Source organism: Microcebus murinus, chromosome 18 (genome assembly GCF_040939455.1).
Source record: "Microcebus murinus isolate Inina chromosome 18, M.murinus_Inina_mat1.0, whole genome shotgun sequence".
NCBI lineage: Eukaryota > Metazoa > Chordata > Mammalia > Primates > Cheirogaleidae > Microcebus > Microcebus murinus.
The window spans coordinates 1,552,645-1,576,985 of NC_134121.1; the positions used below are offsets into that span (position 1 = coordinate 1,552,645).

General features: G+C 63.1%; 7 non-coding genes across 7 annotated transcripts; all 7 read right to left on the reverse strand.

The window, feature by feature from the left end:
* Nucleotides 1–485: 485 nt before the first annotated feature.
* Nucleotides 486–604, reverse strand: LOC142862047 (5S ribosomal RNA). The gene has a single exon (XR_012913193.1). It is a non-coding gene; the product is annotated as a 5S ribosomal RNA (ribosomal RNA).
* Nucleotides 605–4,397: 3,793 nt separating this feature from the next.
* LOC142862048 (5S ribosomal RNA) lies at nucleotides 4,398–4,516 on the reverse strand. The gene has a single exon (XR_012913194.1). It is a non-coding gene; the product is annotated as a 5S ribosomal RNA (ribosomal RNA).
* A 3,795-nt stretch (nucleotides 4,517–8,311) lies between these two features.
* Nucleotides 8,312–8,430, reverse strand: LOC142862049 (5S ribosomal RNA). The gene has a single exon (XR_012913195.1). It is a non-coding gene; the product is annotated as a 5S ribosomal RNA (ribosomal RNA).
* Nucleotides 8,431–12,225: 3,795 nt separating this feature from the next.
* On the reverse strand, nucleotides 12,226–12,344 carry LOC142862050 (5S ribosomal RNA). The gene has a single exon (XR_012913196.1). It is a non-coding gene; the product is annotated as a 5S ribosomal RNA (ribosomal RNA).
* Nucleotides 12,345–16,137: 3,793 nt separating this feature from the next.
* LOC142862051 (5S ribosomal RNA) lies at nucleotides 16,138–16,256 on the reverse strand. The gene has a single exon (XR_012913197.1). It is a non-coding gene; the product is annotated as a 5S ribosomal RNA (ribosomal RNA).
* A 3,776-nt stretch (nucleotides 16,257–20,032) lies between these two features.
* Nucleotides 20,033–20,151, reverse strand: LOC142862052 (5S ribosomal RNA). The gene has a single exon (XR_012913198.1). It is a non-coding gene; the product is annotated as a 5S ribosomal RNA (ribosomal RNA).
* Nucleotides 20,152–23,948: 3,797 nt separating this feature from the next.
* LOC142862053 (5S ribosomal RNA) lies at nucleotides 23,949–24,067 on the reverse strand. Its single transcript, XR_012913199.1, has one exon. It is a non-coding gene; the product is annotated as a 5S ribosomal RNA (ribosomal RNA).
* Between the last annotated feature and the right edge of the window lie 274 nt (nucleotides 24,068–24,341).

Genomic DNA, 24,341 nt, shown 5'->3' on the forward strand with positions numbered 1-24,341 from the left:
CTAGAGGTAAGAGACACTTTTTAAAAATAATGAATCCGAAGAGAAAAGTAAAAGGAGGCCTGTGGAGCAGGTCTGGGTGTGACTCCGGATCCCCCAACATCAGGTGCCACCACCAAAGATTCCTGCGTGTAGCCCATAGAACCCCAAAAGCAACGGGACGAGTTCTGGTCACATACTCCCTCAAAATGACATCCTGGCCTTCTTCTGGAACTCCCTCCCCTCTCAGACTCTCAAGGTTTCCTCCAGCGTGTCGGTTCCCACAGAGCAGACCTTTGGTCTGAGACCTGACAGTCCAGATGCCACGCATGCTGCCGCGTGGCGGCGGTGTCGCGGCTTGGGACAAGAGGAGGCCCCACGGTGCGGGCTGGGGCGCCAGGCACCGCGCGGGCGCTGAGGGTGGGGGTGACCCCCACCCCGGGCCGCCGCCGCGCTCCCAGAAAGGGGACAGAACAAGAGGCAAAAAAAAAAAAAAAAAAAAAAGCAGCAGCCTGTGGCACCCGGTATTCCCAGGCGGTCTCCCATCCAAGTACTAACCAGGCCCGACCCTGCTTAGCTTCCGAGACCAGACGAGATCGGGGGCGTTCAGGGTGGTGTGGCCCTAGACGGCGGCGGAGGGCGCCCCTGCCCCGCTCGAGAAGCCGAGCCTCTCTGGGCTTCCCCGCCGCCGCCTCCCGCCCCAGGCCCCGCGCCGGGCGGGGCCGGGCCGGGCCGGTTGAGTTCGCTGGCCCGGTCCCGCGGGCTCCCAGGGACGGGGGTGATGGGCGGGGCGGGGCGGGGCGGGGCGGGGTGGGGGGCTGTCTCTCTATACACACACACACACACTCACACTCACTCACACTCACACAAGATGCGCCTCCACGGCTGGACTCGCCAAGGTGGAGCCCTCCCAGCCCCCCTCGTCTCCTCGCCCGGCCTCCTTCACCTACCCGCTGCCCACCCCCAGCGCGTCGCTGCCGCTGACTGCGCACGCGCGGGACGCTCGCCCTTTGACCCCAGCCAGGGGCCGCCCTCCCCCACAACCCCTTTCAGCTGCGCCCCCCCCCTCGCCCTGTGGGTGGGCTGCCGCCTATTCCCCCGGGCCAGGGCTGGGGCACAGCCAGTGTATGGGGCGTCTCTCTCTGGGGATGTGTCCCATGGGTGGGGTGGGGTGGCGTGGTTTGGGGGGCGCTGAAGAAATCAGTCCCCTCCATCTCCTACCTCTGGAAAACGCCCAAGCCCGTGGAGAACTGCCGGCACCGCTTCGTGGGGGCCGGGACCCTCCTCCGTGTCCTCCTGTGGCCCAGTCCAAGGGGCCTGGGCCTGGCCGGGGCTGCATTGGACCCCGACCACCCTGGCGTGTGGACTCGCTAAAAATCGGCCATTAGATATTGGATTCCAGCTTCCTGGAGGTCATTTCACTAATGAGTGCACCGGAAAGAGTTTCCTAATCCATCTGTGAGGGTGGCAACTGAAGGAGAATTTTAAAGCTGACAGAATAGGCGAGGGAAGGCATAGGAGATTTCCACACCCAGCAAGGAAGACTTTCCCGAAATGGAAGAAAGAAACGAGCAAACAGAGACACCGGTAGCCCGCCCGGAAAAGAGTCTGCCCCTGAGAGAAAGCACCCTGACCAGGTTCACCCGTGGGTGGGTGGCGAGCTAGCGGCATTCAGAAGAGCGAGGCCCGCAGTCTGTGTGGAAGACACCTGCACTCTGGTGTGTGTGGCGGCGCGATTCACAAGCAGCTCTAGATGTTAAACCAAGGAGAAGCCAGGGAGTTCCCAACGCCCCAGGTGTCCTCAGCCCACGACTGGCTGCTGTGGGAATGCGAAGCCCGGCTCCTTGTCTCAGAGCGGGGTTCCCAGGAGGATCAGGCTGAAGCTGGGACTTGGCCTCAAAGTGTCCCCTCGCATGGCCACCCCCTTCCCCTTCCTGCTCCTCTACTCCTGGTGCCCCTCCATCCAGGGGCCAGACCTTAAAGAGTCACCGCAAGAGAATCCTGGTCCCAAAGGAGCCTTCTGGGGGACCGGTGCTGAGAGAGGTTGTGGGCATGGCCCGCTGGGGCTCTGCCCGACCCAGGGCTGAGAGATGCCACCTCCCAGCTCTGGGTCCCTGCAGGAAGTGTTGGCAAGCACAGGGCCGGTCCTCCAAAGGCCCAGGTGCAGGGAGCCCAGGCCAAGCAGCCTGTGGAAGAAGCCACTTGCCGTGCCACCCCGGGAACAGGACTGCAGGCCCCGGCCCTTCCCACCTCCTCCTCCTCCTCCTCCTCCTCCCCCCCGCCCCGCCCCCACAGGGCACAGGGCTCAGAGACACCTCAGACTCTTGCTACCCAAAGTGCAAAGGGCATCAGTTGCTCCTCCAACCCCCCCCCCCCCGCCCAGCAGACCACGTTGTCCAGCCAGCCCCCGGGCCTCCCTGGGGTGCCCAGCACAAAAGTGCAGACACCCACCGGACCCTCAGTCTCAGTTTTCGGAGGTTTTTGCCACTCTAAGGACCCGCAGGCCAGCTGGGCCTTCGGGCAGGACAGAGAGCCCCGGAATCCGACGTGGAGAGCTGCGTGTACGTCCCCATCAGGAGGCGGTCCCCACCTCCGCGGCTCTCCCCTTGCGGGGAGCGGCAGCCCAGCCGGCAGCCGCAGCGCCTCAGGGAAGACACCAGGCTGGGCCCCCGCGGCACAGCGGGGGCACGTCCCCCGCACTCACGCGACTTAGGGACGGCTGCTGGAGACTGCTGCGGCCACCCTGCTGCCGGGTTTCTGGAGGGCTTCCTGGAAGCAGCGTCCACACCAAGCCCTTGGAAGGCCCAGGCGACGGAGGAGCCGGTCAGGCAGGGGCCGAGGACGGTGAGAGGCCGGGCGGGAAGGAGCGTGTCAGGCAGGGGCAGAGGACGGTGACCGGCCGGGCGGGGAGGAGCCGGTCAGGCGGGGGCCCAGGACAGTGACGGGCCTGGCCGGGGAGGAGTGCGTCAGGCAGGGGCAGAGGAGACGGGCTGGGTAAGGGTTAGGGTTACAGTTAGGGCACAATTCACAATCCCAAAGACGTGGAAGCGACCCGAGTGCCCATCCATCCAGGAGTGCATCAATAAAATGTGGCGCGTGGACACCACGGAGTGCCATTCGGCTGTGAGGAGCAGCGGTGAGAGGGCGCCTCTCGTGTTCTCCTGGCCAGAGCTGGAACCCGTTCCAGTAAGCCAAGTATCCCAAGAATGGACACACGAGCACCACGTGAGCGCGCTCACCAGCAAATTGGTACGAACGGATGGACGCCTAAGTGGACAGAGAGGAATCACCTTCATCGGGTGGGTGTCGGGCGGGCGGGTGGGGGGAGGGGAGGGGCATACACATCCATTAGGCATGGGGTGGGTGTGCACCGACTGGGGGATGGGCGCACTTGAAGCTCTGACCCGAGGGGGGAGGCTTGGAGAGGGCAAGGCACCCGACCTTAACATTGGTACCCCCACAATACGCTGGAACAACATGAGAGGTATATGAATAAGAACACAGGGGGGGCCGGGCGCGGTGGCTCACGCCTGTAATCCTAGCTCTCTGGGAGGCCGAGCCGGGCGGATTGCTCCAGGTCAGGAGTTCGAAACCCGCCTGAGCAAGAGCGAGACCCCGTCTCTACTAAAAATAGAAAGAAATTAATTGGCCAACTAATATATATAGAAAAACACAGCCGGGCGTGGTGGTGCATGCCTGTAGTCCCAACTACTCGGGAGGCTGAGGCAGCAGGATTGCTTGAGCCCGGAGATTGAGGTTGCTGTGAGCTAGGCTGACGCCATGGCACTCACTCTAGCCTGGGCAGCAAAACGAGACTCTGTCTCAAAAAAAAAAAAAAAAGAACACAGGGGGGAGGGCGGCACGGGCAACACATGTCACCTGAATACTTGTACTCCCATCATCTGCTTGAAAAGAGAGAGAAAAGAAAATGCAATCCTAGAGGTAAGAGACACTTTTTAAAAATAATGAATCCGAAGAGAAAAGTAAAAGGAGGCCTGTGGAGCAGGTCTGGGTGTGACTCCGGATCCCCCAACATCAGGTGCCACCACCAAAGATTCCTGCGTGTAGCCCATAGAACCCCAAAAGCAACGGGACGAGTTCTGGTCACATACTCCCTCAAAATGACATCCTGGCCTTCTTCTGGAACTCCCTCCCCTCTCAGACTCTCAAGGTTTCCTCCAGCGTGTCGGTTCCCACAGAGCAGACCTTTGGTCTGAGACCTGACAGTCCAGATGCCACGCATGCTGCCGCGTGGCGGCGGTGTCGCGGCTTGGGACAAGAGGAGGCCCCACGGTGCGGGCTGGGGCGCCAGGCACCGCGCGGGCGCTGAGGGTGGGGGTGACCCCCACCCCGGGCCGCCGCCGCGCTCCCAGAAAGGGGACAGAACAAGAGGCAAAAAAAAAAAAAAAAAAAAAAGCAGCAGCCTGTGGCACCCGGTATTCCCAGGCGGTCTCCCATCCAAGTACTAACCAGGCCCGACCCTGCTTAGCTTCCGAGACCAGACGAGATCGGGGGCGTTCAGGGTGGTGTGGCCCTAGACGGCGGCGGAGGGCGCCCCTGCCCCGCTCGAGAAGCCGAGCCTCTCTGGGCTTCCCCGCCGCCGCCTCCCGCCCCAGGCCCCGCGCCGGGCGGGGCCGGGCCGGGCCGGTTGAGTTCGCTGGCCAGGTCCCGCGGGCTCCCAGGGACGGGGGTGATGGGCGGGGCGGGGCGGGGCGGGGCGGGGTGGGGGGCTGTCTCTCTATACACACACACACACACTCACACTCACTCACACTCACACAAGATGCGCCTCCACGGCTGGACTCGCCAAGGTGGAGCCCTCCCAGCCCCCCTCGTCTCCTCGCCCGGCCTCCTTCACCTACCCGCTGCCCACCCCCAGCGCGTCGCTGCCGCTGACTGCGCACGCGCGGGACGCTCGCCCTTTGACCCCAGCCAGGGGCCGCCCTCCCCCACAACCCCTTTCAGCTGCGCCCCCCCCTCGCCCTGTGGGTGGGCTGCCGCCTATTCCCCCGGGCCAGGGCTGGGGCACAGCCAGTGTATGGGGCGTCTCTCTCTGGGGATGTGTCCCATGGGTGGGGTGGGGTGGCGTGGTTTGGGGGGCGCTGAAGAAATCAGTCCCCTCCATCTCCTACCTCTGGAAAACACCCAAGCCCGTGGAGAACTGCCGGCACCGCTTCGTGGGGGCCGGGACCCTCCTCCGTGTCCTCCTGTGGCCCAGTCCAAGGGGCCTGGGCCTGGCCGGGGCTGCTTTGGACCCCGACCACCCTGGCGTGTGGACTCGCTAAAAATCGGCCATTAGATATTGGATTCCAGCTTCCTGGAGGTCATTTCACTAATGAGTGCACCGGAAAGAGTTTCCTAATCCATCTGTGAGGGTGGCAACTGAAGGAGAATTTTAAAGCTGACAGAATAGGCGAGGGAAGGCATAGGAGATTTCCACACCCAGCAAGGAAGACTTTCCCGAAATGGAAGAAAGAAACGAGCAAACAGAGACACCGGTAGCCCGCCCGGAAAAGAGTCTGCCCCTGAGAGAAAGCACCCTGACCAGGTTCACCCGTGGGTGGGTGGCGAGCTAGCGGCATTCAGAAGAGCGAGGCCCGCAGTCTGTGCGGAAGACACCTGCACTCTGGTGTGTGTGGCGGCGCGATTCACAAGCAGCTCTAGATGTTAAACCAAAGAGAAGCCAGGGAGTTCCCAACGCCCCAGGTGTCCTCAGCCCACGACTGGCTGCTGTGGGAATGCGAAGCCCGGCTCCTTGTCTCAGAGCGGGGTTCCCAGGAGGATCAGGCTGAAGCTGGGACTTGGCCTCAAAGTGTCCCCTCGCATGGCCACCCCCTTCCCCTTCCTGCTCCTCTACTCCTGGTGCCCCTCCATCCAGGGGCCAGACCTTAAAGAGTCACCGCAAGAGAATCCTGGTCCCAAAGGAGCCTTCTGGGGGACCGGTGCTGAGAGAGGTTGTGGGCATGGCCCGCTGGGGCTCTGCCCGACCCAGGGCTGAGAGATGCCACCTCCCAGCTCTGGGTCCCTGCAGGAAGTGTTGGCAAGCACAGGGCCGGTCCTCCAAAGGCCCAGGTGCAGGGAGCCCAGGCCAAGCAGCCTGTGGAAGAAGCCACTTGCCGTGCCACCCCGGGAACAGGACTGCAGGCCCCGGCCCTTCCCACCTCCTCCTCCTCCTCCTCCTCCTCCCCCCCGCCCCGCCCCCACAGGGCACAGGGCTCAGAGACACCTCAGACTCTTGCTACCCAAAGTGCAAAGGGCATCAGTTGCTCCTCCAACCCCCCCCCCCCCCCGCCCAGCAGACCACGTTGTCCAGCCAGCCCCCGGGCCTCCCTGGGGTGCCCAGCACAAAAGTGCAGACACCCACCGGACCCTCAGTCTCAGTTTTCGGAGGTTTTTGCCACTCTAAGGACCCGCAGGCCAGCTGGGCCTTCGGGCAGGACAGAGAGCCCCGGAATCCGACGTGGAGAGCTGCGTGTACGTCCCCATCAGGAGGCGGTCCCCACCTCCGCGGCTCTCCCCTTGCGGGGAGCGGCAGCCCAGCCGGCAGCCGCAGGGCCTCAGGGAAGACACCAGGCTGGGCCCCCGCGGCACAGCGGGGGCACGTCCCCCGCACTCACGCGACTTAGGGACGGCTGCTGGAGACTGCTGCGGCCACCCTGCTGCCGGGTTTCTGGAGGGCTTCCTGGAAGCAGCGTCCACACCAAGCCCTTGGAAGGCCCAGGCGACGGAGGAGCCGGTCAGGCAGGGGCCGAGGACGGTGAGAGGCCGGGCGGGAAGGAGCGTGTCAGGCAGGGGCAGAGGACGGTGACCGGCCGGGCGGGGAGGAGCCGGTCAGGCGGGGGCCCAGGACAGTGACGGGCCTGGCCGGGGAGGAGTGCGTCAGGCAGGGGCAGAGGAGACGGGCTGGGTAAGGGTTAGGGTTACAGTTAGGGCACAATTCACAATCCCAAAGACGTGGAAGCGACCCGAGTGCCCATCCATCCAGGAGTGCATCAATAAAATGTGGCGCGTGGACACCACGGAGTGCCATTCGGCTGTGAGGAGCAGCGGTGAGAGGGCGCCTCTCGTGTTCTCCTGGCCAGAGCTGGAACCCGTTCCAGTAAGCCAAGTATCCCAGGAATGGACACACGAGCACCACGTGAGCGCGCTCACCAGCAAATTGGTACGAACGGATGGACGCCTAAGTGGACAGAGAGGAATCACCTTCATCGGGTGGGTGTCGGGCGGGCGGGTGGGGGGAGGGGAGGGGCATACACATCCATTAGGCATGGGGTGGGTGCGCACCGACTGGGGGATGGGCGCACTTGAAGCTCTGACCCGAGGGGGGAGGCTTGGAGAGGGCAAGGCACCCGACCTTAACATTGGTACCCCCACAATACGCTGGAACAACATGAGAGGTATATGAATAAGAACACAGGGGGGGCCGGGCGCGGTGGCTCACGCCTGTAATCCTAGCTCTCTGGGAGGCCGAGGCGGGCGGATTGCTCCAGGTCAGGAGTTCGAAACCAGCCTGAGCAAGAGCGAGACCCCGTCTCTACTAAAAATAGAAAGAAATTAATTGGCCAACTAATATATATAGAAAAACACAGCCGGGCGTGGTGGTGCATGCCTGTAGTCCCAACTACTCGGGAGGCTGAGGCAGCAGGATTGCTTGAGCCCGGAGATTGAGGTTGCTGTGAGCTAGGCTGACGCCATGGCACTCACTCTAGCCTGGGCAGCAAAACGAGACTCTGTCTCAAAAAAAAAAAAAAAAAGAACACAGTGGGGAGGGCGGCACGGGCAACACATGTCACCTGAATACTTGTACTCCCATCATCTGCTTGAAAAGAGAGAGAAAAGAAAATGCAATCCTAGAGGTAAGAGACACTTTTTAAAAATAATGAATCCGAAGAGAAAAGTAAAAGGAGGCCTGTGGAGCAGGTCTGGGTGTGACTCCGGATCCCCCAACATCAGGTGCCACCACCAAAGATTCCTGCGTGTAGCCCATAGAACCCCAAAAGCAACGGGACGAGTTCTGGTCACATACTCCCTCAAAATGACATCCTGGCCTTCTTCTGGAACTCCCTCCCCTCTCAGACTCTCAAGGTTTCCTCCAGCGTGTCGGTTCCCACAGAGCAGACCTTTGGTCTGAGACCTGACAGTCCAGATGCCACGCATGCTGCCGCGTGGCGGCGGTGTCGCGGCTTGGGACAAGAGGAGGCCCCACGGTGCGGGCTGGGGCGCCAGGCACCGCGCGGGCGCTGAGGGTGGGGGTGACCCCCACCCCGGGCCGCCGCCGCGCTCCCAGAAAGGGGACAGAACAAGAGGCAAGAAAAAAAAAAAAAAAAAAAGCAGCAGCCTGTGGCACCCGGTATTCCCAGGCGGTCTCCCATCCAAGTACTAACCAGGCCCGACCCTGCTTAGCTTCCGAGACCAGACGAGATCGGGGGCGTTCAGGGTGGTGTGGCCCTAGACGGCGGCGGAGGGCGCCCCTGCCCCGCTCGAGAAGCCGAGCCTCTCTGGGCTTCCCCGCCGCCGCCTCCCGCCCCAGGCCCCGCGCCGGGCGGGGCCGGGCCGGGCCGGTTGAGTTCGCTGGCCAGGTCCCGCGGGCTCCCAGGGACGGGGGTGATGGGCGGGGCGGGGCGGGGCGGGGCGGGGTGGGGGGCTGTCTCTCTATACACACACACACACACTCACACTCACTCACACTCACACAAGATGCGCCTCCACGGCTGGACTCGCCAAGGTGGAGCCCTCCCAGCCCCCCTCGTCTCCTCGCCCGGCCTCCTTCACCTACCCGCTGCCCACCCCCAGCGCGTCGCTGCCGCTGACTGCGCACGCGCGGGACGCTCGCCCTTTGACCCCAGCCAGGGGCCGCCCTCCCCCACAACCCCTTTCAGCTGCGCCCCCCCCTCGCCCTGTGGGTGGGCTGCCGCCTATTCCCCCGGGCCAGGGCTGGGGCACAGCCAGTGTATGGGGCGTCTCTCTCTGGGGATGTGTCCCATGGGTGGGGTGGGGTGGCGTGGTTTGGGGGGCGCTGAAGAAATCAGTCCCCTCCATCTCCTACCTCTGGAAAACACCCAAGCCCGTGGAGAACTGCCGGCACCGCTTCGTGGGGGCCGGGACCCTCCTCCGTGTCCTCCTGTGGCCCAGTCCAAGGGGCCTGGGCCTGGCCGGGGCTGCTTTGGACCCCGACCACCCTGGCGTGTGGACTCGCTAAAAATCGGCCATTAGATATTGGATTCCAGCTTCCTGGAGGTCATTTCACTAATGAGTGCACCGGAAAGAGTTTCCTAATCCATCTGTGAGGGTGGCAACTGAAGGAGAATTTTAAAGCTGACAGAATAGGCGAGGGAAGGCATAGGAGATTTCCACACCCAGCAAGGAAGACTTTCCCGAAATGGAAGAAAGAAACGAGCAAACAGAGACACCGGTAGCCCGCCCGGAAAAGAGTCTGCCCCTGAGAGAAAGCACCCTGACCAGGTTCACCCGTGGGTGGGTGGCGAGCTAGCGGCATTCAGAAGAGCGAGGCCCGCAGTCTGTGCGGAAGACACCTGCACTCTGGTGTGTGTGGCGGCGCGATTCACAAGCAGCTCTAGATGTTAAACCAAAGAGAAGCCAGGGAGTTCCCAACGCCCCAGGTGTCCTCAGCCCACGACTGGCTGCTGTGGGAATGCGAAGCCCGGCTCCTTGTCTCAGAGCGGGGTTCCCAGGAGGATCAGGCTGAAGCTGGGACTTGGCCTCAAAGTGTCCCCTCGCATGGCCACCCCCTTCCCCTTCCTGCTCCTCTACTCCTGGTGCCCCTCCATCCAGGGGCCAGACCTTAAAGAGTCACCGCAAGAGAATCCTGGTCCCAAAGGAGCCTTCTGGGGGACCGGTGCTGAGAGAGGTTGTGGGCATGGCCCGCTGGGGCTCTGCCCGACCCAGGGCTGAGAGATGCCACCTCCCAGCTCTGGGTCCCTGCAGGAAGTGTTGGCAAGCACAGGGCCGGTCCTCCAAAGGCCCAGGTGCAGGGAGCCCAGGCCAAGCAGCCTGTGGAAGAAGCCACTTGCCGTGCCACCCCGGGAACAGGACTGCAGGCCCCGGCCCTTCCCACCTCCTCCTCCTCCTCCTCCTCCTCCCCCCCGCCCCGCCCCCACAGGGCACAGGGCTCAGAGACACCTCAGACTCTTGCTACCCAAAGTGCAAAGGGCATCAGTTGCTCCTCCAACCCCCCCCCCCCCCCGCCCAGCAGACCACGTTGTCCAGCCAGCCCCCGGGCCTCCCTGGGGTGCCCAGCACAAAAGTGCAGACACCCACCGGACCCTCAGTCTCAGTTTTCGGAGGTTTTTGCCACTCTAAGGACCCGCAGGCCAGCTGGGCCTTCGGGCAGGACAGAGAGCCCCGGAATCCGACGTGGAGAGCTGCGTGTACGTCCCCATCAGGAGGCGGTCCCCACCTCCGCGGCTCTCCCCTTGCGGGGAGCGGCAGCCCAGCCGGCAGCCGCAGGGCCTCAGGGAAGACACCAGGCTGGGCCCCCGCGGCACAGCGGGGGCACGTCCCCCGCACTCACGCGACTTAGGGACGGCTGCTGGAGACTGCTGCGGCCACCCTGCTGCCGGGTTTCTGGAGGGCTTCCTGGAAGCAGCGTCCACACCAAGCCCTTGGAAGGCCCAGGCGACGGAGGAGCCGGTCAGGCAGGGGCCGAGGACGGTGAGAGGCCGGGCGGGAAGGAGCGTGTCAGGCAGGGGCAGAGGACGGTGACCGGCCGGGCGGGGAGGAGCCGGTCAGGCGGGGGCCCAGGACAGTGACGGGCCTGGCCGGGGAGGAGTGCGTCAGGCAGGGGCAGAGGAGACGGGCTGGGTAAGGGTTAGGGTTACAGTTAGGGCACAATTCACAATCCCAAAGACGTGGAAGCGACCCGAGTGCCCATCCATCCAGGAGTGCATCAATAAAATGTGGCGCGTGGACACCACGGAGTGCCATTCGGCTGTGAGGAGCAGCGGTGAGAGGGCGCCTCTCGTGTTCTCCTGGCCAGAGCTGGAACCCGTTCCAGTAAGCCAAGTATCCCAGGAATGGACACACGAGCACCACGTGAGCGCGCTCACCAGCAAATTGGTACGAACGGATGGACGCCTAAGTGGACAGAGAGGAATCACCTTCATCGGGTGGGTGTCGGGCGGGCGGGTGGGGGGAGGGGAGGGGCATACACATCCATTAGGCATGGGGTGGGTGCGCACCGACTGGGGGATGGGCGCACTTGAAGCTCTGACCCGAGGGGGGAGGCTTGGAGAGGGCAAGGCACCCGACCTTAACATTGGTACCCCCACAATACGCTGGAACAACATGAGAGGTATATGAATAAGAACACAGGGGGGGCCGGGCGCGGTGGCTCACGCCTGTAATCCTAGCTCTCTGGGAGGCCGAGGCGGGCGGATTGCTCCAGGTCAGGAGTTCGAAACCAGCCTGAGCAAGAGCGAGACCCCGTCTCTACTAAAAATAGAAAGAAATTAATTGGCCAACTAATATATATAGAAAAACACAGCCGGGCGTGGTGGTGCATGCCTGTAGTCCCAACTACTCGGGAGGCTGAGGCAGCAGGATTGCTTGAGCCCGGAGATTGAGGTTGCTGTGAGCTAGGCTGACGCCATGGCACTCACTCTAGCCTGGGCAGCAAAACGAGACTCTGTCTCAAAAAAAAAAAAAAAAAGAACACAGTGGGGAGGGCGGCACGGGCAACACATGTCACCTGAATACTTGTACTCCCATCATCTGCTTGAAAAGAGAGAGAAAAGAAAATGCAATCCTAGAGGTAAGAGACACTTTTTAAAAATAATGAATCCGAAGAGAAAAGTAAAAGGAGGCCTGTGGAGCAGGTCTGGGTGTGACTCCGGATCCCCCAACATCAGGTGCCACCACCAAAGATTCCTGCGTGTAGCCCATAGAACCCCAAAAGCAACGGGACGAGTTCTGGTCACATACTCCCTCAAAATGACATCCTGGCCTTCTTCTGGAACTCCCTCCCCTCTCAGACTCTCAAGGTTTCCTCCAGCGTGTCGGTTCCCACAGAGCAGACCTTTGGTCTGAGACCTGACAGTCCAGATGCCACGCATGCTGCCGCGTGGCGGCGGTGTCGCGGCTTGGGACAAGAGGAGGCCCCACGGTGCGGGCTGGGGCGCCAGGCACCGCGCGGGCGCTGAGGGTGGGGGTGACCCCCACCCCGGGCCGCCGCCGCGCTCCCAGAAAGGGGACAGAACAAGAGGCAAAAAAAAAAAAAAAAAAAAAAGCAGCAGCCTGTGGCACCCGGTATTCCCAGGCGGTCTCCCATCCAAGTACTAACCAGGCCCGACCCTGCTTAGCTTCCGAGACCAGACGAGATCGGGGGCGTTCAGGGTGGTGTGGCCCTAGACGGCGGCGGAGGGCGCCCCTGCCCCGCTCGAGAAGCCGAGCCTCTCTGGGCTTCCCCGCCGCCGCCTCCCGCCCCAGGCCCCGCGCCGGGCGGGGCCGGGCCGGGCCGGTTGAGTTCGCTGGCCAGGTCCCGCGGGCTCCCAGGGACGGGGGTGATGGGCGGGGCGGGGCGGGGCGGGGCGGGGTGGGGGGCTGTCTCTCTATACACACACACACACACTCACACTCACTCACACTCACACAAGATGCGCCTCCACGGCTGGACTCGCCAAGGTGGAGCCCTCCCAGCCCCCCTCGTCTCCTCGCCCGGCCTCCTTCACCTACCCGCTGCCCACCCCCAGCGCGTCGCTGCCGCTGACTGCGCACGCGCGGGACGCTCGCCCTTTGACCCCAGCCAGGGGCCGCCCTCCCCCACAACCCCTTTCAGCTGCGCCCCCCCCTCGCCCTGTGGGTGGGCTGCCGCCTATTCCCCCGGGCCAGGGCTGGGGCACAGCCAGTGTATGGGGCGTCTCTCTCTGGGGATGTGTCCCATGGGTGGGGTGGGGTGGCGTGGTTTGGGGGGCGCTGAAGAAATCAGTCCCCTCCATCTCCTACCTCTGGAAAACACCCAAGCCCGTGGAGAACTGCCGGCACCGCTTCGTGGGGGCCGGGACCCTCCTCCGTGTCCTCCTGTGGCCCAGTCCAAGGGGCCTGGGCCTGGCCGGGGCTGCTTTGGACCCCGACCACCCTGGCGTGTGGACTCGCTAAAAATCGGCCATTAGATATTGGATTCCAGCTTCCTGGAGGTCATTTCACTAATGAGTGCACCGGAAAGAGTTTCCTAATCCATCTGTGAGGGTGGCAACTGAAGGAGAATTTTAAAGCTGACAGAATAGGCGAGGGAAGGCATAGGAGATTTCCACACCCAGCAAGGAAGACTTTCCCGAAATGGAAGAAAGAAACGAGCAAACAGAGACACCGGTAGCCCGCCCGGAAAAGAGTCTGCCCCTGAGAGAAAGCACCCTGACCAGGTTCACCCGTGGGTGGGTGGCGAGCTAGCGGCATTCAGAAGAGCGAGGCCCGCAGTCTGTGCGGAAGACACCTGCACTCTGGTGTGTGTGGCGGCGTGATTCACAAGCAGCTCTAGATGTTAAACCAAGGAGAAGCCAGGGAGTTCCCAACGCCCCAGGTGTCCTCAGCCCACGACTGGCTGCTGTGGGAATGCGAAGCCCGGCTCCTTGTCTCAGAGCGGGGTTCCCAGGAGGATCAGGCTGAAGCTGGGACTTGGCCTCAAAGTGTCCCCTCGCATGGCCACCCCCTTCCCCTTCCTGCTCCTCTACTCCTGGTGCCCCTCCATCCAGGGGCCAGACCTTAAAGAGTCACCGCAAGAGAATCCTGGTCCCAAAGGAGCCTTCTGGGGGACCGGTGCTGAGAGAGGTTGTGGGCATGGCCCGCTGGGGCTCTGCCCGACCCAGGGCTGAGAGATGCCACCTCCCAGCTCTGGGTCCCTGCAGGAAGTGTTGGCAAGCACAGGGCCGGTCCTCCAAAGGCCCAGGTGCAGGGAGCCCAGGCCAAGCAGCCTGTGGAAGAAGCCACTTGCCGTGCCACCCCGGGAACAGGACTGCAGGCCCCGGCCCTTCCCACCTCCTCCTCCTCCTCCTCCTCCTCCCCCCCGCCCCGCCCCCACAGGGCACAGGGCTCAGAGACACCTCAGACTCTTGCTACCCAAAGTGCAAAGGGCATCAGTTGCTCCTCCAGCCCCCCCCCCCCCCGCCCAGCAGACCACGTTGTCCAGCCAGCCCCCGGGCCTCCCTGGGGTGCCCAGCACAAAAGTGCAGACACCCACCGGACCCTCAGTCTCAGTTTTCGGAGGTTTTTGCCACTCTAAGGACCCGCAGGCCAGCTGGGCCTTCGGGCAGGACAGAGAGCCCCGGAATCCGACGTGGAGAGCTGCGTGTACGTCCCCATCAGGAGGCGGTCCCCACCTCCGCGGCTCTCCCCTTGCGGGGAGCGGCAGCCCAGCCGGCAGCCGCAGGGCCTCAGGGAAGACACCAGGCTGGGCCCCCGCGGCACAGCGGGGGCACGTCCCCCGCACTCACGCGACTTAGGGACGGCTGCTGGAGACTGCTGCGGCCACCCTGCTGCCGGGTTTCTGGAGGGCTTCCTGGAAGCAGCGTCCACACCAAGCCCTTGGAAGGCCCAGGCGACGGAGGAGCCGGTCAGGCAGGGGCCGAGGACGGTGAGAGGCCGGGCGGGAAGGAGCGTGTCAGGCAGGGGCAGAGGACGGTGACCGGCCGGGCGGGGAGGAGCCGGTCAGGCGGGGGCCCAGGACAGTGACGGGCCTGGCCGGGGAGGAGTGCGTCAGGCAGGGGCAGAGGAGACGGGCTGGGTAAGGGTTAGGGTTACAGTTAGGGCACAATTCACAATCCCAAAGACGTGGAAGCGACCCGAGTGCCCATCCATCCAGGAGTGCATCAATAAAATGTGGCGCGTGGACACCACGGAGTGCCATTCGGCTGTGAGGAGCAGCGGTGAGAGGGCGCCTCTCGTGTTCTCCTGGCCAGAGCTGGAACCCGTTCCAGTAAGCCAAGTATCCCAAGAATGGACACACGAGCACCACGTGAGCGCGCTCACCAGCAAATTGGTACGAACGGATGGACGCCTAAGTGGACAGAGAGGAATCACCTTCATCGGGTGGGTGTCGGGCGGGCGGGTGGGGGGAGGGGAGGGGCATACACATCCATTAGGCATGGGGTGGGTGCGCACCGACTGGGGGATGGGCGCACTTGAAGCTCTGACCCGAGGGGGGAGGCTTGGAGAGGGCAAGGCACCCGACCTTAACATTGGTACCCCCACAATACGCTGGAACAACATGAGAGGTATATGAATAAGAACACAGGGGGGGCCGGGCGCGGTGGCTCACGCCTGTAATCCTAGCTCTCTGGGAGGCCGAGGCGGGCGGATTGCTCCAGGTCAGGAGTTCGAAACCAGCCTGAGCAAGAGCGAGACCCCGTCTCTACTAAAAATAGAAAGAAATTAATTGGCCAACTAATATATATAGAAAAACACAGCCGGGCGTGGTGGTGCATGCCTGTAGTCCCAACTACTCGGGAGGCTGAGGCAGCAGGATTGCTTGAGCCCGGAGATTGAGGTTGCTGTGAGCTAGGCTGACGCCATGGCACTCACTCTAGCCTGGGCAGCAAAACGAGACTCTGTCTCAAAAAAAAAAAAAAAAGAACACAGGGGGGAGGGCGGCACGGGCAACACATGTCACCTGAATACTTGTACTCCCATCATCTGCTTGAAAAGAGAGAGAAAAGAAAATGCAATCCTAGAGGTAAGAGACACTTTTTAAAAATAATGAATCCGAAGAGAAAAGTAAAAGGAGGCCTGTGGAGCAGGTCTGGGTGTGACTCCGGATCCCCCAACATCAGGTGCCACCACCAAAGATTCCTGCGTGTAGCCCATAGAACCCCAAAAGCAACGGGACGAGTTCTGGTCACATACTCCCTCAAAATGACATCCTGGCCTTCTTCTGGAACTCCCTCCCCTCTCAGACTCTCAAGGTTTCCTCCAGCGTGTCGGTTCCCACAGAGCAGACCTTTGGTCTGAGACCTGACAGTCCAGATGCCACGCATGCTGCCGCGTGGCGGCGGTGTCGCGGCTTGGGACAAGAGGAGGCCCCACGGTGCGGGCTGGGGCGCCAGGCACCGCGCGGGCGCTGAGGGTGGGGGTGACCCCCACCCCGGGCCGCCGCCGCGCTCCCAGAAAGGGGACAGAACAAGAGGCAAAAAAAAAAAAAAAAAAAAAAGCAGCAGCCTGTGGCACCCGGTATTCCCAGGCGGTCTCCCATCCAAGTACTAACCAGGCCCGACCCTGCTTAGCTTCCGAGACCAGACGAGATCGGGGGCGTTCAGGGTGGTGTGGCCCTAGACGGCGGCGGAGGGCGCCCCTGCCCCGCTCGAGAAGCCGAGCCTCTCTGGGCTTCCCCGCCGCCGCCTCCCGCCCCAGGCCCCGCGCCGGGCGGGGCCGGGCCGGGCCGGTTGAGTTCGCTGGCCAGGTCCCGCGGGCTCCCAGGGACGGGGGTGATGGGCGGGGCGGGGCGGGGCGGGGCGGGGTGGGGGGCTGTCTCTCTATACACACACACACACACTCACACTCACTCACACTCACACAAGATGCGCCTCCACGGCTGGACTCGCCAAGGTGGAGCCCTCCCAGCCCCCCTCGTCTCCTCGCCCGGCCTCCTTCACCTACCCGCTGCCCACCCCCAGCGCGTCGCTGCCGCTGACTGCGCACGCGCGGGACGCTCGCCCTTTGACCCCAGCCAGGGGCCGCCCTCCCCCACAACCCCTTTCAGCTGCGCCCCCCCCTCGCCCTGTGGGTGGGCTGCCGCCTATTCCCCCGGGCCAGGGCTGGGGCACAGCCAGTGTCTGGGGCGTCTCTCTCTGGGGATGTGTCCCATGGGTGGGGTGGGGTGGCGTGGTTTGGGGGGCGCTGAAGAAATCAGTCCCCTCCATCTCCTACCTCTGGAAAACACCCAAGCCCGTGGAGAACTGCCGGCACCGCTTCGTGGGGGCCGGGACCCTCCTCCGTGTCCTCCTGTGGCCCAGTCCAAGGGGCCTGGGCCTGGCCGGGGCTGCTTTGGACCCCGACCACCCTGGCGTGTGGACTCGCTAAAAATCGGCCATTAGATATTGGATTCCAGCTTCCTGGAGGTCATTTCACTAATGAGTGCACCGGAAAGAGTTTCCTAATCCATCTGTGAGGGTGGCAACTGAAGGAGAATTTTAAAGCTGACAGAATAGGCGAGGGAAGGCATAGGAGATTTCCACACCCAGCAAGGAAGACTTTCCCGAAATGGAAGAAAGAAACGAGCAAACAGAGACACCGGTAGCCCGCCCGGAAAAGAGTCTGCCCCTGAGAGAAAGCACCCTGACCAGGTTCACCCGTGGGTGGGTGGCGAGCTAGCGGCATTCAGAAGAGCGAGGCCCGCAGTCTGTGCGGAAGACACCTGCACTCTGGTGTGTGTGGCGGCGCGATTCACAAGCAGCTCTAGATGTTAAACCAAGGAGAAGCCAGGGAGTTCCCAACGCCCCAGGTGTCCTCAGCCCACGACTGGCTGCTGTGGGAATGCGAAGCCCGGCTCCTTGTCTCAGAGCGGGGTTCCCAGGAGGATCAGGCTGAAGCTGGGACTTGGCCTCAAAGTGTCCCCTCGCATGGCCACCCCCTTCCCCTTCCTGCTCCTCTACTCCTGGTGCCCCTCCATCCAGGGGCCAGACCTTAAAGAGTCACCGCAAGAGAATCCTGGTCCCAAAGGAGCCTTCTGGGGGACCGGTGCTGAGAGAGGTTGTGGGCATGGCCCGCTGGGGCTCTGCCCGACCCAGGGCTGAGAGATGCCACCTCCCAGCTCTGGGTCCCTGCAGGAAGTGTTGGCAAGCACAGGGCCGGTCCTCCAAAGGCCCAGGTGCAGGGAGCCCAGGCCAAGCAGCCTGTGGAAGAAGCCACTTGCCGTGCCACCCCGGGAACAGGACTGCAGGCCCCGGCCCTTCCCACCTCCTCCTCCTCCTCCTCCGACCCGCACCCCCACCCCGACATGGCACAGGGCTTAGAGACACCTCAGACTCTTGCTACCCAAAGTGCAAAGGGCATCAGTTGCTCCTCCAAACCCCCCGCCCAGCAGACCGCGTTGTCCAGCCAGCCCCCGGGCCTCCCTGGGGTGCCCAGCACAAAAGTGCAGACACCCACCGGACCCTCAGTCTCAGTTTTCGGAGGTTTTTGCCACTCTAAGGACCCGCAGGCCAGCTGGGCCTTCGGGCAGGACAGAGAGCCCCGGAATCCGACGTGGAGAGCTGCGTGTACGTCCCCATCAGGAGGCGGTCCCCACCTCCGCGGCTCTCCCCTTGCGGGGAGCGGCAGCCCAGCCGGCAGCCGCAGGGCCTCAGGGAAGACACCAGGCTGGGCCCCCGCGGCACAGCGGGGGCACGTCCCCCGCACTCACGCGACTTAGGGACGGCTGCTGGAGACTGCTGCGGCCACCCTGCTGCCGGGTTTCTGGAGGGCTTCCTGGAAGCAGCATCCACACCAAGCCCTTGGAAGGCCCAGGCGACGGAGGAGCCGGTCAGGCAGGGGCCGAGGACGGTGAGAGGCCGGGCGGGAAGGAGCGTGTCAGGCAGGGGCAGAGGACGGTGACCGGCCGGGCGGGGAGGAGCCGGTCAGGCGGGGGCCCAGGACAGTGACGGGCCTGGCCGGGGAGGAGTGCGTCAGGCAGGGGCAGAGGAGACGGGCTGGGTAAGGGTTAGGGTTACAGTTAGGGCACAATTCACAATCCCAAAGACGTGGAAGCGACCCGAGTGCCCATCCATCCAGGAGTGCATCAATAAAATGTGGCGCGTGGACACCACGGAGTGCCATTCGGCTGTGAGGAGCAGCGGTGAGAGGGCGCCTCTCGTGTTCTCCTGGCCAGAGCTGGAACCCGTTCCAGTAAGCCAAGTATCCCGAGAATGGACACACGAGCACCACGTGAGCGCGCTCACCAGCAAATTGGTACGAACGGATGGACGCCTAAGTGGACAGAGAGGAATCACCTTCATCGGGTGGGTGTCGGGCGGGTGGGGGGAGGGGAGGGGCATACACATCCATTAGGCATGGGGTGGGTGCGCACCGACTGGGGGATGGGCGCACTTGAAGCTCTGACCCGAGGGGGGAGGCTTGGAGAGGGCAAGGCACCCGACCTTAACATTGGTACCCCCACAATACGCTGGAACAACATGAGAGGTATATGAATAAGAACACAGGGGGGGCCGGGCGCGGTGGCTCACGCCTGTAATCCTAGCTCTCTGGGAGGCCGAGGCGGGCGGATTGCTCCAGGTCAGGAGTTCGAAACCAGCCTGAGCAAGAGCGAGACCCCGTCTCTACTAAAAATAGAAAGAAATTAATTGGCCAACTAATATATATAGAAAAACACAGCCGGGCGTGGTGGTGCATGCCTGTAGTCCCAACTACTCGGGAGGCTGAGGCAGCAGGATTGCTTGAGCCCGGAGATTGAGGTTGCTGTGAGCTAGGCTGACGCCATGGCACTCACTCTAGCCTGGGCAGCAAAACGAGACTCTGTCTCAAAAAAAAAAAAAAAAAGAACACAGGGGGGAGGGCGGCACGGGCAACACATGTCACCTGAATACTTGTACTCCCATCATCTGCTTGAAAAGAGAGAGAAAAGAAAATGCAATCCTAGAGGTAAGAGACACTTTTTAAAAATAATGAATCCGAAGAGAAAAGTAAAAGGAGGCCTGTGGAGCAGGTCTGGGTGTGACTCCGGATCCCCCAACATCAGGTGCCACCACCAAAGATTCCTGCGTGTAGCCCATAGAACCCCAAAAGCAACGGGACGAGTTCTGGTCACATACTCCCTCAAAATGACATCCTGGCCTTCTTCTGGAACTCCCTCCCCTCTCAGACTCTCAAGGTTTCCTCCAGCGTGTCGGTTCCCACAGAGCAGACCTTTGGTCTGAGACCTGACAGTCCAGATGCCACGCATGCTGCCGCGTGGCGGCGGTGTCGCGGCTTGGGACAAGAGGAGGCCCCACGGTGCGGGCTGGGGCGCCAGGCACCGCGCGGGCGCTGAGGGTGGGGGTGACCCCCACCCCGGGCCGCCGCCTCGCTCCCAGAAAGGGGACAGAACAAGAGGCAAGAAAAAAAAAAAAAAAGCAGCAGCCTGTGGCACCCGGTATTCCCAGGCGGTCTCCCATCCAAGTACTAACCAGGCCCGACCCTGCTTAGCTTCCGAGACCAGACGAGATCGGGGGCGTTCAGGGTGGTGTGGCCCTAGACCGCGGCGGAGGGCGCCCCTGCCCCGCTCGAGAAGCCGAGCCTCTCTGGGCTTCCCCGCCGCCGCCTCCCGCCCCAGGCCCCGCGCCGGGCCGGGCCGGGCCGGTTGAGTTCGCCGGCCGGGTCCCGCTGGCTCCCAGGGACGGGGGTGATGGGCGGGGCGGGGCGGGGCGGGGCGGGGTGGGGGGCTGTCTCTCTATACACACACACACACACTCACACTCACTCACACTCACACAAGATGCGCCTCCACGGCTGGACTCGCCAAGGTGGAGCCCTCCCAGCCCCCCTCGTCTCCTCGCCCGGCCTCCTTCACCTACCCGCTGCCCACCCCCAGCGCGTCGCTGCCGCTGACTGCGCACGCGCGGGACGCTCGCCCTTTGACCCCAGCCAGGGGCCGCCCTCCCCCACAACCCCTTTCAGCTGCGCCCCCCCCTCGCCCTGTGGGTGGGCTGCCGCCTATTCCCCCGGGCCAGGGCTGGGGCACAGCCAGTGTATGGGGCGTCTCTCTCTGGGGATGTGTCCCATGGGTGGGGTGGGGTGGCGTGGTTTGGGGGGCGCTGAAGAAATCAGTCCCCTCCATCTCCTACCTCTGGAAAACGCCCAAGCCCGTGGAGAACTGCCGGCACCGCTTCGTGGGGGCCGGGACCCTCCTCCGTGTCCTCCTGTGGCCCAGTCCAAGGGGCCTGGGCCTGGCCGGGGCTGCATTGGACCCCGACCACCCTGGCGTGTGGACTCGCTAAAAATCGGCCATTAGATATTGGATTCCAGCTTCCTGGAGGTCATTTCACTAATGAGTGCACCGGAAAGAGTTTCCTAATCCATCTGTGAGGGTGGCAACTGAAAGAGAATTTTAAAGCTGACAGAATAGGCGAGGGAAGGCATAGGAGATTTCCACACCCAGCAAGGAAGACTTTCCCGAAATGGAAGAAAGAAACGAGCAAACAGAGACACCGGTAGCCCGCCCGGAAAAGAGTCTGCCCCTGAGAGAAAGCACCCTGACCAGGTTCACCCGTGGGTGGGTGGCGAGCCAGCGGCATTCAGAAGAGCGAGGCCCGCAGTCTGTGCGGAAGACACCTGCGCTCGGGTGTGTGTGACGGCGGTGTGTGTGGCGGCGCGATTCACAAGCAGCTCTAGATGTTAAACCAAGGAGAAGCCAGGGAGTTCCCAACGCCCCAGGTGTCCTCAGCCCACGACTGGCTGCTGTGGGAATGCGAAGCCCGGCTCCTTGTCTCAGAGCGGGGTTCCCAGGAGGATCAGGCTGAAGCTGGGACTTGGCCTCAAAGTGTCCCCTCGCATGGCCACCCCCTTCCCCTTCCTGCTCCTCTACTCCTGGTGCCCCTCCATCCAGGGGCCAGACCTTAAAGAGTCACCGCAAGAGAATCCTGGTCCCAAAGGAGCATTCTGGGGGACCGGTGCTGAGAGAGGTTGTGGGCATGGCCCGCTGGGGCTCTGCCCGACCCAGGGCTGAGAGATGCCACCTCCCAGCTCTGGGTCCCTGCAGGAAGTGTTGGCAAGCACAGGGCCGGTCCTCCAAAGGCCCAGGTGCAGGGAGCCAAGGCCAAGCAGCCTGTGGAAGAAGCCACTTGCCGTGCCACCCCGGGAACAGGACTGCAGGCCCCGGCCCTTCCCACCTCCTCCTCCTCCTCCTCCTCCAACTCCCCCCCGCCCCACCCCCACAGGGCACAGGGCTCAGAGACACCTCAGACTCTTGCTACCCAAAGTGCAAAGGGCATCAGTTGCTCCTCCAACCCCCCCCCCCCGCCCAGCAGACCACGTTGTCCAGCCAGCCCCCGGGCCTCCCTGGGGTGCCCAGCACAAAAGTGCAGACACCCACCGGACCCTCAGTCTCAGTTTTCGGAGGTTTTTGCCACTCTAAGGACCCGCAGGCCAGCTGGGCCTTCGGGCAGTACAGAGAGCCCCGGAATCCGACGTGGAGAGCTGCGTGTACGTCCCCATCATGATGCGGTCCCCACCTCCGCGGCTCTCCCCTTGCGGGGAGCGGCAGCCCAGCCGGCAGCCGCAGGGCCTCAGGGAAGACACCAGGCTGGGCCCCCGCGGCACAGCGGGGGCACGTCCCCCGCACTCACGCGACTTAGGGACGGCTGCTGGAGACTGCTGCGGCCACCCTGCTGCCGGGTTTCTGGAGGGCTTCCTGGAAGCAGCATCCACACCAAGCCCTTGGAAGGCCCAGGCGACGGAGGAGCCGGTCAGGCAGGGGCCGAGGACGGTGAGAGGCCGGGCGGGAAGGAGCGTGTCAGGCAGGGGCAGAGGACGGTGACCGGCCGGGCGGGGAGGAGCCGGTCAGGCGGGGGCCCAGGACAGTGACGGGCCTGGCCGGGGAGGAGTGCGTCAGGCAGGGGCAGAGGAGACGGGCTGGGTAAGGGTTAGGGTTACAGTTAGGGCACAATTCACAATCCCAAAGACGTGGAAGCGACCCGAGTGCCCATCCATCCAGGAGTGCATCAATAAAATGTGGCGCGTGGACACCACGGAGTGCCATTCGGCTGTGAGGAGCAGCGGTGAGAGGGCGCCTCTCGTGTTCTCCTGGCCAGAGCTGGAACCCGTTCCAGTAAGCCAAGTATCCCGAGAATGGACACACGAGCACCACGTGAGCGCGCTCACCAGCAAATTGGTACGAACGGATGGACGCCTAAGTGGACAGAGAGGAATCACCTTCATCGGGTGGGTGTCGGGCGGGTGGGGGGAGGGGAGGGGCATACACATCCATTAGGCATGGGGTGGGTGCGCACCGACTGGGGGATGGGCGCACTTGAAGCTCTGACCCGAGGGGGGAGGCTTGGAGAGGGCAAGGCACCCGACCTTAACATTGGTACCCCCACAATACGCTGGAACAACATGAGAGGTATATGAATAAGAACACAGGGGGGGCCGGGCGCGGTGGCTCACGCCTGTAATCCTAGCTCTCTGGGAGGCCGAGGCGGGCGGATTGCTCCAGGTCAGGAGTTCGAAACCAGCCTGAGCAAGAGCGAGACCCCGTCTCTACTAAAAATAGAAAGAAATTAATTGGCCAACTAATATATATAGAAAAACACAGCCGGGCGTGGTGGTGCATGCCTGTAGTCCCAACTACTCGGGAGGCTGAGGCAGCAGGATTGCTTGAGCCCGGAGATTGAGGTTGCTGTGAGCTAGGCTGACGCCATGGCACTCACTCTAGCCTGGGCAGCAAAACGAGACTCTGTCTCAAAAAAAAAAAAAAAAAGAACACAGGGGGGAGGGCGGCACGGGCAACACATGTCACCTGAATACTTGTACTCCCATCATCTGCTTGAAAAGAGAGAGAAAAGAAAATGCAATCCTAGAGGTAAGAGACACTTTTTAAAAATAATGAATCCGAAGAGAAAAGTAAAAGGAGGCCTGTGGAGCAGGTCTGGGTGTGACTCCGGATCCCCCAACATCAGGTGCCACCACCAAAGATTCCTGCGTGTAGCCCATAGAACCCCAAAAGCAACGGGACGAGTTCTGGTCACATACTCCCTCAAAATGACATCCTGGCCTTCTTCTGGAACTCCCTCCCCTCTCAGACTCTCAAGGTTTCCTCCAGCGTGTCGGTTCCCACAGAGCAGACCTTTGGTCTGAGACCTGACAGTCCAGATGCCACGCATGCTGCCGCGTGGCGGCGGTGTCGCGGCTTGGGACAAGAGGAGGCCCCACGGTGCGGGCTGGGGCGCCAGGCACCGCGCGGGCGCTGAGGGTGGGGGTGACCCCCACCCCGGGCCGCCGCCTCGCTCCCAGAAAGGGGACAGAACAAGAGGCAAGAAAAAAAAAAAAAAAGCAGCAGCCTGTGGCACCCGGTATTCCCAGGCGGTCTCCCATCCAAGTACTAACCAGGCCCGACCCTGCTTAGCTTCCGAGACCAGACGAGATCGGGGGCGTTCAGGGTGGTGTGGCCCTAGACCGCGGCGGAGGGCGCCCCTGCCCCGCTCGAGAAGCCGAGCCTCTCTGGGCTTCCCCGCCGCCGCCTCCCGCCCCAGGCCCCGCGCCGGGCCGGGCCGGGCCGGTTGAGTTCGCCGGCCGGGTCCCGCTGGCTCCCAGGGACGGGGGTGATGGGCGGGGCGGGGCGGGGCGGGGCGGGGTGGGGGGCTGTCTCTCTATACACACACACACACACTCACACTCACTCACACTCACACAAGATGCGCCTCCACGGCTGGACTCGCCAAGGTGGAGCC